Source organism: Chlorocebus sabaeus, chromosome 14 (assembly GCF_047675955.1).
Source record: "Chlorocebus sabaeus isolate Y175 chromosome 14, mChlSab1.0.hap1, whole genome shotgun sequence".
Lineage (NCBI taxonomy): Eukaryota > Metazoa > Chordata > Mammalia > Primates > Cercopithecidae > Chlorocebus > Chlorocebus sabaeus.
This window is the reverse complement of record NC_132917.1, coordinates 61,597,613-61,613,620: the sequence shown is the minus strand read 5'-3', so window position 1 is coordinate 61,613,620 and position 16,008 is coordinate 61,597,613. Positions and strand designations below refer to the sequence as shown.

Here is a 16,008-nt window from a genome sequence, read left to right as displayed (position 1 = left end):
ACAGGCTTTGCTTAATGTATTTTGAAGCTCCATTGTTAGGTGCATAAACAATTAGAATTCTTATGTCCTCTTAATGAACAGACTCCTTTATTGTTATGAAATGACTTTCTTTATCCCTGGCTACTTTATTTGCTCTGAAGTTTATCTTGTCCTATATCCATATAGCCATCCAAGTTTTCTTTTGATTAGAGTTTGCATGCTATATCTTTTTCCATTCCTTTACATTTAATCTCTATATCATATGCGACATAAGTTTCTTATAATAGCGCATATTGGGTCATGGGTTTTTTGAGGTTCATTTAGACAATCTCTGTTTTTAGTTGGTGCATTGAGGTAATTTACATTTAATATAACCACTGATATATGGGTTTCAGTCAACCATTTTATTATTTGTTTTCTATTTGGTTCCTCTGTTTTCCATTCCTTTGTTTCCCCTGTCCTGCATTCTTCCGTGTTTTATTTGAGCATTTTTTAGTATTCCTTTCTTTTTTTTTTTCTTTGAGATGGAGTTTTACTCTTTTTGCCCAGGCTGGAGTGCAATGGCGTGGTCTCAGCTCACTGCAACCTCCTTCTCCTGGGTTCAAGTGATTCTCCTGCCTCAGCCTCCGGAGTAGCTGGGATTATAAGTGTGCGCCACCACACCTGGCTAATTTTGTATTTTTAATAGAGATGGGGTTTCACCATGTTGGCCAGGCTGGTCTCGAACTCCTGACCTCAGATGATCTGCCTGCCTTGGCCTCTGAAAGTGCTGGAATTACAGGCGTGAGCCACCGTGTCTGGCCTAGTATTCCATTTTAATCGATGTATTGACATTTTTACTATATGTCTTTGTCCAATTTTTAAATGATTGCTCCAGGGATTGCAACATAGATAACTTTTCAATGTCTACTTAAAATTAATATATTACCACTGTAGGCGAAATTTAAAAACATTACCACTGTATACTTCCCCTCCATATCTTATTGCTGTCTTATGTACGACATCTGTAATCACTAAAAACCCTATCAGACATTGTTATAATTTTTGCTTTTAACCATTTTACATATTTTAAGGAACTATAAGCATAGAAGAATAATTCATTATATTTACCTATATACTTACCATTTCTGTTGCTCTTCATTTTTTTTTTTTTTTTTTTTTTTTTTTTGAGACAGGGTCTCACTCTGTTTCCCCAGCTGGAGTGAAGTGGTGTGATCTTGTCTCACTGCAACCTTGGCCTCCTGGGTTCAAGTGATTCTCCCACGTCAGCCTCCCAAGTAGCTGGGACTACAGGCATGCACCACCATGCCCAGCTAAATTTTGTATTTTTAGTAAAGATGGGGTTTCACCATGTTGGCCAAACTGGTCTTGAACTGCTGACCTCAAGTGATCTGTCCACGTAAGCTTCCTAAAGTGCTGGGATTATAGGTGTGGGCCACGGCACCCAGCCTCTTTATTCCTAATGTCCTAAGTTCACTTTTAGTATAATTTCCCTTTTGCCTGAAAACTTCCTTTAGCACTTTTTTTTTTTTTTTGAGACGGAGTCTCGCTCTGTCACCCAGGCTGGGGTGCAGTGGCCGGATCTCAGCTCATTGCAAGCTCCACCTCCCGGGTTTACACCATTCTCCTGCCTCAGCCTCCTGAGTAGCTGGGACTACAGGTGCCCGCCACCTCGCCCGGCTAGTTTTTTGTATTTTTTTTTTTAGTAGAGATGGGGTTTCACCGTGTCAGCCAGGATGGTCTCGATTTCCTGACCTCATGATCTGCCCGTCTCGGCCTCCCAAAGTGCTGGGATTACAGGCTTGAGCCATCGCGCCCGGCCTTTTTTTTTTTTTTTTTTTTTTTTTTTTTTAAAGCACAGGTCTTGCCACAAATTCTCTTAATTTTCATTCATCTGAGACTGTTTTATTTCACCTCAATTCTGAAGGATTTTTGTTGGCTATAAAATTGAGGGGAATATTAAAATCTTTCAGCACTTTGTAAATTATTTGCCTCTTCTGGTCTTCATTATTTCTTAAAATAAAATCTATCATTATTTTTCCCCTATGTAATGCATTGTTTCCCCTCTAGATTCCTGGAAAAAATCTCTTTCAAGGCCGGGCGTGGTGGCTTAAGCCTGTAATCCCAGCACTTTGGGAGGCCGAGATGGGCGGATCACGACGTCAGGAGATCGAGATCATCCTGGCTAACACAGTGAAACCCCGTCTCTACTAAAAAAATACAAAAAACTAGCCGGGCGAGGTGGTGGGCGCCTCTAGTCCCAGCTACTCGGGAGGCTGAGGCAGGAGAATGGTGAACCCGGGAGGCGGAGCTTGCAGTGAGCTGAGATTCGGCCACTGTACTCCAGCCTGGGCGATAGAGCGAGACTCCGTCTCAAAAAAAAAAAAAAAAAAAAAAAATCTCTTTCAAGAGTTTTTTGGCTGGGTGTAGTAGCTCACATCTGTAATTCCAGCACTTTAGGAGACGGAGGTGGGAAGATTACTTGAGGTCAGGAGTTTGAGACCAGCCTGTGCAGCATAGTGAGACCCTCTCTCTACAAAAAAAATGTACAAAATTATGCAGGCATGATGGTATCCACCTGTGGTCCTAGCTGCTCAAGAGGCTTTGGCTGGAGGATTCCTGAGCCCAGGAGGTTGAGGCTGTAATGAGCGTGGGCAACAGAGTGAGACCTTCTCTCCTAAAAAAAGGAAGTTTTTGTGTGTGTGTTTAGTTATCCAGCAGTTTGATTATGATGTGTCTGAGGATAGATTTCTTCGAGTTTATTCTTTTGAGGTTTGTTGGGATTCTTGAATCTGTATGTTCATGTCTTTCAACAAATTTGAAAAGTTTTCAAGCATTATTTCTTCAAATGCCTTTTTCTTTTTTTTTTTTTTTTTGAGATGGAGTCTCACCATCGCCTAGGTTGGAGTGCAGTGGTGTTGTAACCGATCTCAGTCCCTGGTGGACTGAACAAAGGGGAGCGAATGTGGGAATAAAGACAAAGACAAAAGAGTATGTTTGGAAGAAGGGGTCGGGGGCACCTTGCCTCTAGTAGACAAAGGTCCTGAGCTTTACACAGCCCTCCATATTTATTAGGCAAAAGAGATAGCAAGAAGGGGGTGTGTGGAAGAAGAGGTCAGCTGCTTGGTCTACAGTAGGTTTGCAAGACTGCATTCCTTGAACAATAGACTCTAAATGTCCCAATAGATAACCTCAAGGAGTCCAGCACCACCACATCCGGCTAATTTTTGTGTTTTTAGTAGAGACAGGGTTTCACCATGTTGACTGGGCTGGTCTCAAACTTCTGACCTCAGGTGATCCACCCACCTCGGCCTCCCAAAGTGCTGGGATTGGAGGCAAAAGCCACTGTGCCTGACCAGACACCTTTTTCTACATCATAGTCTTTCTCCTCTCTGGGACTCTAATAATATACATGAGGCATTTTAGTACTATCCTACAGATCCTCAAGGCTCTGTTCTTCTCTATTTTTTAAATAATTTTTTCTCTCAGTTGTTCAGATCAGTAATTTCTATTATGTATCTTCTAGATCACTGACTCTTTCCTCTGCCATCTCCATTCTGTCCTGACCCCATCTAGTGGGTTTTAAATTTTGGCTATTGTATTTTTCAGTTCTCAAATGGAAAAACTAAATACAATAGGAATAGGAAATCGTGGCAGGGTGTGGTGGCTCACACCTGTAATCTCAGCACTTTGGGAGGCCAAGGTGGGCAACCTCACCTGAGGTCAGGAGTTTGAGACCAGCCTAACATGGTGAAACCCCATCTCTACTAAAATACAAAAATTAGCTGGGCATGGTGGCAGGTGCCTGTAATCCCAGCTACTTGGGAGGCTGAGTCAGGAGAATCACTTGAACCCGGGAGGCAGAGGTTGCAGTGAGCTGAGACTGCACCATTACACTCCAGCCTGGGCAACAAGAGTGAAACTCCATCTCAAAAAAAAAAAAAAAAAAAAAAAAAGAGGAAGTCTTTGCCAAGACTTTCTTTTTTATGTTTTCATTTATTTCAAGGATGTTCTTAGAATATTTTTATAATACCTACTTTAATGTCTTTGTCAGATAATGCCAACATCTGTGTCATCTTAGTGTTAGTGTCTATCAATTATCTTTTTCCAGTTTAGATTTTTCTGGTTTCTCAAATGCTGAGTAATTTTAGATTGTATCCTGGATATTTTGAATACTATGCTACAAGACTAGGTTTTGTTTAAATCCTGGAGTGAATGTTGGTATTTTTGTGTTAGCCATAATCAATCAGGTTGGGATTAGAGTGTAAACTCCAATTAGACTTCTCTAGGTTGTAATTTTAATATCAGTTCTGTTTTCAAAGGCTTTGCAGTGTTATTTGGATCAGTCCTGAATGTTCTCCACCCAGTGGTCAGTCAAGATCTGGGGCAGGAACTTCGTAGTTCAGTTCTCACAGCCTGTGGTAGTGTTGAGGATCAGATCCACACATGCACAGCCTGGGAGTTACCTCAGAAATGATAAACTTTTGCTCCTTCCTCTACTCAGTTTCCAGGTTTTATCCCAATTCCTTGGGGCTCCCTTTTATAGTTCTCTGATCAGAAAACTAGGGTTTTGTTTTTTATTTTTTGAGACAGAGACTCTCTCTGTTGCCCAAGCTGAGGTGTGCAATCTCAGCTCACTGCAGCCTTGACCTCCTGGGCTCAAGAGATCCTCCTACCTCAGCCTCCTGAGTAGCCAGGACTACAGGCATGCACCACCACACCCAACTAATTTTTGTATTTTATGTAGAGACGGTGTCTCACTGTGTTGCCCAGGCTGGTCTCGAACTCAAGGGCTCAGGTGATCCTCCCACCTCAGCCTCCCAAAGTGCTGGGATTATAGGAATGAGCTACTGTGCCCAGCCAAGTACATACACTACTTTGCTGTTCACTTCCCGTAACTATGCTTATGTCTGGAGTGAGGCAGTGGGAGGACAGAGATGAAAAAAGAAAGCAGTGGGGGTTTGCCATTTACCCTACTCTGATTTACCCTACTCTAATCAGAGGAACACAGCACCTCTGATTAGAGAGGAAAGTTCTTTTTTCTCAAAGGTTTTGGCACCTGCCTGCTCCTCTTACCATTTACTGTCACTTTCACTTCTGCTGTTATAGAATTACTTGAGGTTTGGGTGCTAGAGAATGGAGAAAAGAAAAAAAAAAAAAAGAGTGAAACAAATCAAAACAAAAAACAAAGCACATGAGATTTCCCCCACTTTGTCTGTATATTAGGAAACTTTTTTCCCACCCCTCAAGCCAGATCTAGAAGCCTTCTCCTGGAGCTCTTTCTGTCCACACTGATTTGGACCTCAGGCTTTTAGGCTGCACTGAGTCCAGACTGGCGATATCAGAGGGGAAAAAATGGTAAGTTCTCTGCATGTTCAGTGGTACTTCATATTCATGCCTTCTTCTCCAACCTTTCTGTTTCGATTTACTTTTCAGAGTCCTCAAGTTTGGGAGCCATGCATTCTTTCCAGGTTAATAGCTACATTCAGTAGGAAAGACAGGTTGGGATTTGCTCACTCCATCTTACTTGGAACTAGAAACTTCCTAAAGCAGTTATGTTACAAGAAGATAATTTGAATTACAGTTTTCTAGTTTTACAATATTTTAAAGCTGATCGAATATAAATAATTTAAAAAGATATTTCCAGGTCCAAATATTAACATTATAATTTAAACTATTGGATCCATCATTGACCCTTTTAATAATTGGAAGGTTTAAGACTCCCATACTCAATATACTAGAAAAAAAAAGTTCATGTTCATTCTCCCATTTTTTGTGTTTCCCTTGCAATACAGCACATTTACTACTAATGCTCATTTATCTCATCAAAAATGTCTCATAAAAATGGGACTAATTCAGAAATTTGGAGTGGGATTCATTTATGATTCATAAGTTACATGGTAGAATTTGACTTATAAGAAAGCACATTGTGAGGGCCGGACGCAGTGGCTCACACCTGTAATCCCAACACTTTGGGAGGCCAAAGCGGGCAGATCACCTGAGGTCGGGAGTTCGAGACCAGTCTGACCAACACGGAGAAACTCCGTCTCTACTAAAAATACAAAATTAGCTGGGCATGGTGGCACATGCCTGTAATTCCAACTACTCGGGAGGCTGAGGCAGGAGAATCGCTTGAACTTGGGAGGTGGAGGTTGCAGTGAGCCAAGATTACACCATTGGACCCCAGCCTGGACAACAAGACCGAAACTCCGTCTCAAAAAAAAAAACACTAAAACTAAAACAACAACAACAACAACAACAACAAACAGTACATCATGAGGCCAAGTGCAGTAGCTCATGTCTATAATCCCATAACTTTGGGAGGCTGAGGCAGGCAGATTGCTTGAGCTCAGGAGTTTGAGACCAGCCTGGGTAACATGGTGAAACCCTGTCTCTACAAACAAACAAACAAAAAAGAAAATTAACTGGGCATGGTGGTGTGCACTTGTAGTCCCAGCTACTTAGAAGACTGAGGCAAGAAGATCCCTTGAGCCTGGAAGGTCGAGGCTGCAGTGAGCCGTGATCATGCCACTGCACTCCAGGCAGGGTGACAAACTGAAACCCTGTCTAAAAAAATTTTTTTTAAATAAAGTACATAATGAAACATATACAAGTTTTAGTGTTAGCTAAGATTTGGCTCAGCTTTGAATGATGAAAAAAGAAAACCCCAGAATAACAGTAGCTTACATCATATATGTCTATTTTTCTGTAACATAAAGTAGTAAGTAAGTGCCCCAAGGTGGATATAGTGCTTCATTGTGTCAGAAACCCAGGTTCCTTCTTTCTGATGCTCTGCCATGCATGACCTTGATTTCTTCCTAATTCTCTGAAACCCAGGTTCCTTCTTTCTGATGCTCTGCCATGCATGACCTAGATTTCTTTGTAATTCTCTCATGATCTAAAATGGTTGTAACATAGCTCCAGCCATCTCAGGAAGAAGGAAGGGTAAAGGAGAAAGCACACAGTTCCTCTTTTAAGGACACTTCCTGAAAGCTGTACACAATATTTCTGCTTATATCTTTTTGGCCAGAACATACTCACAAGGCTACACCTTGCCACAAGAAAGGCTTGGAGATGTATTTATATTCTGGGCAGTTATACCCACTTAAAAATTGAGGATTATGTTACCATTGAAAGAGGAAGAGTGATTTTGAGGGTCAACCAGTACTCTCTGCCACAAGACTGTGTCCTTAAGCAATCCTTATGTTGTAAATAGCAGAAACTAAATTCAAGTAAGCATAAACAAAAAAGAATATATATATAGTATATATTACAATATATATTGTAAATATATATACATATATATGCTTATTTAACTGAAAAGACCAGAGGTAAAGGAAGCTTTAGAGCTAATTTGATTCAGGGGATTTTTTTTTTTTTTTTTTTGAGATGGAGTCTTGCTCTGTTGTCCAGGCTGGAGTGCAATGGTGTGATCTCAGCTCACTGCAACCTCCGCCTCCCAGGTTCAAGTGATTCTCCTGCCTCAGCCTCCCAAGTAGCTGGGATTATAGACACCTGCCACCATGCCCAGCTAATTTTTGTATTTTTAGTAGCCACAGGGTTTCACCACGTTGGCCAGGCTAGTCTTGAACTCCTGACCTCAGGTGATTGCCCACCTCAGCCTCCCCAAGTGCTGAGATTACAGGCGTGAGCCACCGCACCCGGCCTGATTCAGGGCATTTTTAATGCCATAATGTACTTGATATAGTTTGGGTATTTGTCCCCGTGCAAATCTCATGTTGAGATGTAACCCGTATGTTGGAGATGGGGCCTGGTGGGAGGGGAGGTGTTTGGTCACAGAAGTGGATTCCTCATGGCTTGGTGCTATCTTTGCAACAGTGAGTGAGAAGTCACAAGATCTGGTTGTTTAAGTATGTAGGACTCCCTACCCTGCCACTCCCTTTTGTTCCTGCTTTTGACGTGTGACATGCCTGCTCCCTCTTTACTTTTCACCATGAGTAAAAGCTCCCTGAGGCCTTCCCAGAAGCTGAGCAGATACTGGCACTATGCATCCTGTGAAACCTGCAGAACCATGAGCCAATTAAACTTCTTTTCTTCATAAATTACCCAGTCTCAGGTATTTCTTTATAGCAACACAAGAATGGCCTAATACTGTACGCAATTTCGTTTTTCTAGTAGCTTACTGCTCTGTCAACTTCATTGTAAGACTAGTTTCCTTCTTTATGGCAAAATGTCCTCAGAAGTCACAAGCTTTACATCTGCACATAACACTGCCCAGAAGGAAAGAAAGGGTTCACTTCTGGTAACTATTGGGACAAATTATCACAATTTGCCCAGACTGTCCTGGATTTTGCACTGAAATTTCTATGTTCAGAGAAACGTTGCAGTCCCAGGCAAACCATGATGGGTGGTTATCCACCTGCTGGCTCTCTCAGAGGGATTCAGAACCTTCTTTTTCAGAGTCCTCCAGGTAACCTCTCATATCTCATTGGCTCAATTTGGACATATTCCCCTTCAGCCAGGGGAAGAGTAGGCACTGATTTGCTTAGACCTGGCAATTACTGTGAGAAGAGCCATAGAATTGCCTGATTAAATAAGAAAATCAGAGGTAATCTCTGAAAATAAGAACTCCATCTCTCCTACCCTATAATCACATGGCTGCAACACAAGTGGGGAGACAGCCACAATGTCCATAAGACTGAACTAACATCATACTATAAATGTTTAGCATTTGTAAAGCAGAAGCCCCAGATGACACCAGATGACTTCCTATCTCAAAAGTCAATGAAATTCTATTAAGGGGAAATTGTTCAAGCTGTAGAAAAATGTGTTAATAGAGATTTTTGCTCATTTGTCTAAGCAAATCAGTGCTTAATATTCCCCTCAGTAAAGGGAACACGCTTCAAGTTGAGCCAATAAGACAGAATATCTTGAGGACAGGTTGGCACAAAACTGCCCTCTTATATTCATACAACAGTGGCAGCAGTAGTACTTGATATTATTTCACTTTCTTATGTCCAATGCCGAAGCTGGGGCAGCAAGTAATTTAGTCAAAGTAGTCATGCTGAAATAAGGTTAAATGTAATTTTAAATAATCCCATAAGACTGTAGTCTTTATGAGGTACTCTGTCTACTACTGACTCATATTTGGTACCCTTTCTGTGGTGCCTCTCCTAAACGCTGATTATATATCCCCTTCCTGAGGAAATCAGTCATGTAATTTGCTTTGACCAGTAAAATGCGAGTGAACAGGACATGTGTCAACTCCCTGGCAGGAGTTTGGAGAGCCAGTGGTTCGCTACGTTCTGCTTTCTCTCTGCCATGATGAGCAAGTGTCCCAGTGTAGCACAAGTGAGAAATAAATCTCTGTTCTAAGTCCTTGAGAATTGGAGGGCATTTTTTACTACAGAATCATTAGCCTACCCTGCACATGGTTTGCTTCCTTCAACATTCCTTTCTAGCCTCTTCTCTCTCCTGCTTTTGCTTTTTGTGTGTTTAGTTTCTCCCTTTGTATTTTACCACAGTCTTGCTCTTGAGAATTTGAGTCAATGCAAAGCAGAGAAACAGTTAACTAACCTGGAGCCTTGAAAGATTGTCTTGTCCTACACTGGCCAGACACTTTCAAAAAGAACCTTGGGCATATTATCTCCTAGACAGAAAACTAGAAACCAAAGCATTAAACAAATGCTTACATTTAACTAGCTTTTAATTACTGACTTCATAGTAAACTCTTCATATAAATTTATAAATGTAATTTTTTTTAAAAAACTATATTTATAAATTTAAAATAATTTAAATTTATATTACTCCAGCAATTGTTATTTCTATTCCATATAACAATAATACTAACATAAAATTGGAAATGAAGGCTTTCAAAAATTTTTAACACTCTGGTCACTTGAAGAGAGAGTATCAACAAGGCCGAGCGCAGTGGCTCAGGCCTGTAATCCCAGCACTTTGTGAGGCTGAGGTGGGTGGATTGCCTGAGGTCAGTAGTTCCAGCCAGGCCATACTACCTTGCATTTCTCTTCTGCTTTGCAGTGAACTAAGGGCAGCTAAGCTGCCCAAGCAGGAGGTGACAAATGATGACAAAGAAATAGGATTCTGAGTTTGGCCATGAGAACTGCGAAATGTGAAGAAAATTTAGTCGGCAGTGAGAGAAGCAGGGGAAAATGCCTCCAAGGGTAGTAGTGATCAAGAGAATAGCTGAATCATGTTAAAGTGGAATACCACTCTTAAAGAGTATCCAAACTGCAACTGAAGGATTACCAAAACAATGTAGTTTTAGAGATGGATCCTGTGATTTCTGTCTCCATGGGACTTGTCTGTGCTTTGATTACTGCTCTAGGATTTCTGTGGGATTCTTCTGTCTCTTATTGATTCACACAGTCTTGTAATAAATCTCCATTGAGATAGCCTGAATAAGTCACTATTGCTAACACACTCATATTGTCATTCATTAGGGCCTCCAATTTCTGTGGAACCTTACATTACTCTAAATCTGCAGTATTTCTCAAAGTGTTGTGTGAATCCCCTACTTCATAATGATTCATATTATCAGTAATTTAGAGTTCCAGACACCTCTGAATTATTGAATCCAGGGGAGAAGCACAAGAATACACATACTTTTAAATTAATAAACTTTATTTTTAAATTTTAAATAATTTTTTAAGAGACAGGTTTTCACTATGTTGTCCAGGCTGGCCTTGAACTCTTGGGCTCAAGTGATCCTCCCACCTCAGACTCCCAAGTAGCTGGGATGATAGGTGGGCACCACTATGCCTGGCTAGTAAATTTTATTATTTATTTATTATTATTTTTTGAGATGGAGTCTCACTCTGTCACCTAGGCTGGAGTGGAGTGGTGCGATCTTGCCTCACTACAACCTCCACCTCCTGAGTTCAAGCAATCCTCCTGCTGTAGCCTTCTGAGTAGCCGCCCTCTCGCTCCACTAATTTTTTAATTTTTAGTAGATACAGGGTTTCACCATGTTGGCCAGGCTGGTCTCAAATTCCTGACCTTAGGTGATCTGCCCAGCTTGGCCTCCCAAAGTGCTGGGAATACAGGCGTGAGCCACTGTAACCAGCCACACTTTATTTTTTAGACCAATTTTAGAATTACAGAAAAATTGAGCAGATAGTATAGTTCTCATATCCTTCCCTACCTACTACAGTTCCCCTTACTATTAACATCTTACATTAATGGAACATTCATTACAATTAACCAGTATTGATAAATTCTTATTGACTAAAGTTCATAGTTTATTCAGATTGCCTTTTTACCTAATAACCTTTTCATGTTCCAGGATCCTGTCCAGGGTACCACGTTTATATTTAGGTGGTTGTCTTAGGCTCCTTTGGATGATGCCATTATCTCAAACTTTCCTTGTTTTTGATGATACTGACAGTTTTGAAAAGCCCTGGTCAGGCAGGATTCTCCTTTACTGGAATTTGTCTTTCTCTTGTGATCAGATACGGGTTATAGGGAGGAGGTTCACAGAAATAAAGTGGAAGTATGTATTTTTACAGGCACCCAGGTGACTTACACGTATACACTGTAGTTAGAGGCCCTGTTGTTAACATGTGCATATGTAGGCATTGTGCCTTTGGGCAGCTTTGAGAATTATACTACTATACTGAAATTTTCAAGAACAGGAACCATGTCTTACTCATCTTTGAATCCTTAGGGTTCAGAACAGGGCTCATCATATAGTACATATTTCATAATGTTTAATCAAATGAAAGAAAGGTACAAAGCTAGAAATTTATCCTATGAATTTACTCCTATATCAAGTACTCCTATATCAAGTAGAAACACAGGAGTTTCTACCCTGGGAGTTTGGAAAAACAGTGGAGCAAGAGAAGCTCACTTTAGAGGCCACTTGTCTAACCCTGGATTAATCAATCTTGCTCATTCCCTCTGTAAAGCAAATTCACATAGAACATGCAGCACACTGCAGGCTATAGTAAAGTTGTAGGCTACTTCTTAATAGGACCATGCACTTCTGCTCTTACCAGCTGAGATTTTTGCTTACCAGGAAAGTTTGTTCCTAAATCTGTGTATGTCACTCATACTCGTTATTACAAATATGCAATTTTATTCATATCAGAAAAGTTAGCTAAGTATAAGTGAAAAAGAATGGTTTCTCTAAAAATGAAAATGGTAGGTCACCAAAAATAACTACTATGGATTGAATGTCTGTGCCCCCACCCCCCAATTCACATGCTGAATCCCAATACAGTTTGGATATTTCTCCTCTTCAAATCTCATGTTGAAACTTGATTCCCAACACTGGAGGTGAGGCTTAGTGGGAGTTGTTTGAGTAATGGGGGCAGATCTCTCATGAATGGCTTGGTGCTATCCTTGCAGTAATGAGTTCTCACTCTTAATCTCTGAGAACTGATTGTTAAAAAGAGCCTGGCACCTCCTTTCCTCTTGTTCCCCCTCTTTTCTGTGACACACTGGCTTCCCTTCACCTTTTACCATGAGTGGAAGCTTCCTGAGGTTCTCACCAGAAGCAGATGCCAGTGCTGCTGATGAATATACAGCCTGCAGGCCAGGCTTGGTGGTGCGGTGGCTCATGCCCGTAATCCCAGCACTTTGGGAGGCCGAGGCGGGTGGATCACCTGTGGTCAGGAGTTCAAGACAGCCTGGTCAACATGATGAAACCCTGTCTCTACTAAAAATACAAAAACATTTAGCTGGGCTTGGTGGCAGGTGCTTGTCATCCCAGCTACTTGGGAGGCTGAGGCAGGACAATCACTTGAAGCCAGGAGGTGGCGGTTGCAGCGAGCCGAGATCACGCCATTACACTCCAGCCTGGGCAACAAGAGCTAAACTCCGTCTGGGGGGCGGCGGGCGGGGGGGGGGGTGAGGGAGAAGGCTGGGGGCAGTGGTTCATGCCTGTAATCCCAGCAACTTTGGGAGGCCGAGCGGGTGGATCACCTGAGGTCAGGAGTTCGAGACCAGCCTGGCCAACATGGTGAAACCCCGTCTCTACTAAAAATACAAAAATCAGCCGGGCGTGGTGGCACGTGCCTGTAGTACCAACTACCCGGGAGGCTGAGGCAGGAGAATCGCTTGAACCCGGGAGGCGGAGGTTGGAATAAGCCGAGATCCCGCCACTACACTCCAACCTGGGAGACAGCGAGACTCCATCTCAAAAAATAAAAATAAAACATAAAAAACCTCGCATCAACACTCCTACGCAAATGTCTCTGCTATTCACTCAACAACTGGTCATCAACCTCCACTCCGCAAACACAACCGTCAGGTCTATCTGGTTCCCAAGTAGGCGGGTCGGTGACCCTCAGGAGGAAAGGGAGTGTGTGGGCCTGTCCGTCTCCAAGGCCTCTCCACCCAACAGTCCCTCAGCGGTTTCGCTGTTCTGCGAGGTCTTTACCCCAGGATGTTCCGGGAAGTCAATCCCTCCCCGCCCTAGGCTACAACTGGAGCGGCCAGCAGCTGACCCGAACTTTCTGCCGGGCCTCCTTTCTCATTCCTCGGGTTCGCCAGTGCCACACCCACCAAGGGCTTGGTCTCGTAAGAAGGCCTCGCTGGACTATCTACCGCGACTTGTTACTTATGGGGGAGAATTTACGCGCGTCCTTCCGGAAGCCACACATCACTTCCCTCGCTCCGCCCAGTTTAGAGACCTGCGCACCCGCAAGGGCGTGAGAGAGACTAGCCGGCGCGCGGGGACGCCCCTGCGCACGCCAGTACTTCCGCCCCGTCCAGCCCCATCGTTGCGGAGCCACGGGCCAATCAGATCGTGCCTCGCCTCTACGCCCCCGGCTCCCCCAAACTTCTGTCCTCCTTTGAGGACGACTTTGGGAACACAATAGTCCCCTCGCCGACGTCGCCTTAGACGCGTTGCCATACGTCGTCACCCATAGAAACGGCTTTCCGCGGGGCGGACTCCAAGCCTCTCTTGTGTGAGCGGGCGGGGGTAGCGGGAAAGGCTGTTTTTCATTTCCAAGAGAAAACCGTCACCCAGCCCACCTCGAACCTCCTCCCAACACCTCAGGATAGAAACGCCGCGCTCAGGGGAATGAGAAGTGTTCTGATACAGGAAAAAGGAGTTCGTGTTTCTTTCAGAAGGTGACCGTTTTCCTTCTTCTGAGGTCACGAGCTGTCCGTCCCATGCCCAGAATTCCTGAGGCCCGGCGTGGCGTGTTTCCGGTCGCTGGGCTCCTCCGAGAGCTGTGGGAAGAGGCGCGGGCGACGGGGGGCGTCAGCGAGCCCGGTCTTCACCTGCCTTCGCCGGCGTGGACTCTTCCCAGTGTCCGTCTTCCCCCGCGAAGTAATAGCGTCCTGTATTTCCTGATTGTAAGAATAGTGCGTTTAAAAAAATGCCTGCTCCCTGTAATAGCAGCAGTAGTTCAATAGTACATACATGTTTATAAAAGAAACTTAAACTCTCATTCTTGCCACCATGGATAATACTATTAACATATTGCTACATAAATTTAGAGTTTTCATACATACACGTAAAGATGTTTGGTTTTTTAAAATAGGAAAACGTAAGCGCGTTGTCTCCCAGTAATGTCTTTGCAGATAAATTAAAATAGATTTTATATATACATATATGTATACGTGTGTATACATTATATATAATGTATGTGTGTAATATAATATATGTATAATATATGTATAATATGTAATATATACACATTATATATGTATATGTAAAATCTCTTAAAAATATATATATACACACATGTGTATATATAATATATATATTTTTTATATATATATATATTTTTAAGAGATGGGGTCTTGCCCTGTTGCCCAGGCTGGTCTTGAACTCCTGGGCTCAAGTGATCCTCCCACCTCAGGCTTCCGAAGTGCTGGGATGGTGGGCATGAGCCACCGGTCCAGTCTACAGAATCATTTTTAATGGCTGTATGGATATGATTTGTTCAACCAGTCCCTAAGCTGTTGGACTTTTCAGGTATTGACAGCTTTTCAGGTCTACAATCCTAGATGAATATTCTTATATGTAAATCTGTATATGTCCTTGATTATTTTCTTACAATAAATTCATAGAAGTAAAATTACTGGATCAAGGAAAATGCACGTTTGTAAGATTCTAAATGATGTTACCAGACGCTCCCCTAGAAACCTATTTACTACTTTTCCATTAACAGTATGAGAACGAATATGCTGTCTGCATCTCCTTGCTAATCTTAGATATTGTCAATCTTCCTGATCTTTATCATCTCTTTAAAAAAGGCCTGTTTTAATTTGCATTTTGTTGCCTACGTGTAAAACTGAACATCTTTCATATCATTATTGGCTCTACTTTTGTGAATTGCTAGTTCATGACTTCTGCCTATTTTTAAAATGAAATATTCATATTTTAGAAATTGCAAGTGCTTTTTGTATATTAGAAATATTAACCTTTGAGATATTTACAGATATTTTTCCTGTTTTTTAAATTAATCTTTTAATATCACCTATGGTTTTTTAAATTTTGTTTTTACTGAGGAAAGTTTTTAATTTTTATGTAGTTATGTCTAATGAGTCATTTCCTTTGTTTCTAGCTTTGATGTCATGGTTACCTGTATTTTCTTCTAGCATTTTTAGAGTTTAAAAAAAATAATTTGCCAGGCGCAGTGGCTCACGCCTGTAATTCCAGCACAAATGCTACGCATTTACATTGCGTTTGGTATTATAAGTAATCTAGAGTGATTTGAAGTATACGGGAGGATGGATGTGGGTAGGTTATATGCAAATATTACATTTTATGTAATGGACTTATTATCCACAGGGGTTCCTGGAAACAGTCGCACATAGTTACCATGGGATGACTGTACTAAATGTCCATATGTACTTTTTCTGTTTCACTGATTTATCTGCTACTGGGCAGTAATACTGTTTTAACATACCTTTAGATTATTTAAAAATTTCTGATGGGATAAATCTCTGCTTACTAGTCTTTAAAAATATATTTAACACATGTAAAATATAATTTTGTGATATATGTAAGTTTAAAAGCATAATAATATGAAGCCAACCTCAACTTAACCTAGAACATTACCAATAGTGTATAAATCTGTGTGCTCT

At 41.8% G+C, this 16,008-nt stretch overlaps 1 long non-coding RNA gene across 1 annotated transcript; it reads right to left on the bottom strand.

Annotated features, from left to right (window-relative positions):
- Positions 1 to 6,243: 6,243 nt before the first annotated feature.
- LOC119627244 (uncharacterized) lies at positions 6,244 to 13,720 on the bottom strand. The gene is made up of 2 exons (XR_005243350.2): positions 13,410 to 13,720; positions 6,244 to 12,566 (listed from the first exon to the last, which is right to left on the bottom strand). It is a non-coding gene; the product is annotated as an uncharacterized lncRNA (long non-coding RNA).
- Positions 13,721 to 16,008: the final 2,288 nt, after the last annotated feature.